Source organism: Cynara cardunculus (genome assembly GCF_001531365.2).
Source record: "Cynara cardunculus var. scolymus isolate 2C chromosome LG 13, CcrdV1, whole genome shotgun sequence".
NCBI lineage: Eukaryota > Viridiplantae > Streptophyta > Magnoliopsida > Asterales > Asteraceae > Cynara > Cynara cardunculus.
In genome coordinates, this window is record NC_037540.1 from 34716931 (window position 1) to 34718411 (window position 1481).

Here is a 1481-nt window from a genome sequence, read left to right on the forward strand (position 1 = left end):
TGATATCCAAGGCATCCTTGAAGGAAAATCTGTTATGGGATCGACGACTTTCACACTTGAATTTCAAATATCTAAACAAGTTGGTTTGTGACAACTTAGTCAAAGGCATCCCAGAACTGAAGTTTCATAAAGATCATGTATGCGGTGCATGCGAGATGAGCAAACTGAAGAAAGCTTCACATAAGCTAAAGACAGTCAATACTGAACGTCCTTTACATCTACTTCATATGGGTCTTTGCGGTCCTATGAGAGTTCAAAGCATCAACGGTAAAAAGTATGTGCTGGTCATAGTCGATGACTATTCCAGATATACCTGGGTTCATTTTCTGCGGTCTAAGGATGAAGCAGCCGAGACAATTATTTCCTTCTTGAAGACAGTTCAAAATAATYTGCWACTTCAAGTTCAGAAAATCAGAACAGACAATGGAACTGAATTCAAGAACAACACACTCRGTTCATTCCTCGAATCCATAGGTATTTCACATACATTTTCGGCAGCCCGGACACCACAACAGAATGGTGTCGTTGAACGAAAGAACAGAACGTTGGTGGAAGCGGCACGAACATTGCTTACATGTTCTAGTCTTCCATTATTCTTATAGGCTGAAGCAGTAGCGACTGCTTGTTTTACCCAAAACCTCTCTCTTGTAAACAACAGGTTTGGTAAAACTCCGTATGAAATAATAAATAAAAGAATACCTAACATCAATTTCTTTCAAGTTTTTGGTTGCAGATGCTTCATTGTAAATGACAAAGAGGACAGAGGGAAGTTCGCTGCTAAAAATGAAGAAATAGAAATGGAAACAATCCCGTTTAGTGTGAAGAGGGTGAAACTTCTGAAGTGCAAGAGGTGTTGGTCGAACAAGTTGATAATAATCCACCTCAATCAAATATTCAACCTATACTAGTTCCTAATATTGAATCTTCACCTGAACCTGCTCCTATAAACTCCCCAAGTACTTATACTGATCAAAATTCAGATCAAAGTTTTTATACTCCCCTACCTCATAGCAAGAAGTGGACCCGAAATCACCCAATACATCAAGTAATTGGTGATCCATCAGCACCCATTCGTACACGGTCTGCGACAGCTAATGAGTGTCTTTATTCCACGTTCTTGAGTATTATTGAGCCAACTAAGGTTTCCAAAGCCTTAGCTGATCCGGATTGGATATTAGCAATGCAAGAAGAGCTGAAGCAGTTCGAAGCACTCAAAGTCTGGAGATTGGTACCTCGTCCCAACAATAAGACGATTACCGGTACTAAATGGGTATTCAAAAATAAAAAAGATGAAGATGGTGTTGTGGTCAGAAATAAGGCTCGGCTCATTGCTAAAGGATATAATCAACAAGAAGGCGTTGACTATGACAAAACATTTGCCCCGGTTGCAAGGATTGAAGCAATACGAATGTTTTTGGCATACACGGCACACAAGAGCTTCACGGTATATCAGATGGACGTCAAGACAACATTTTTGTATG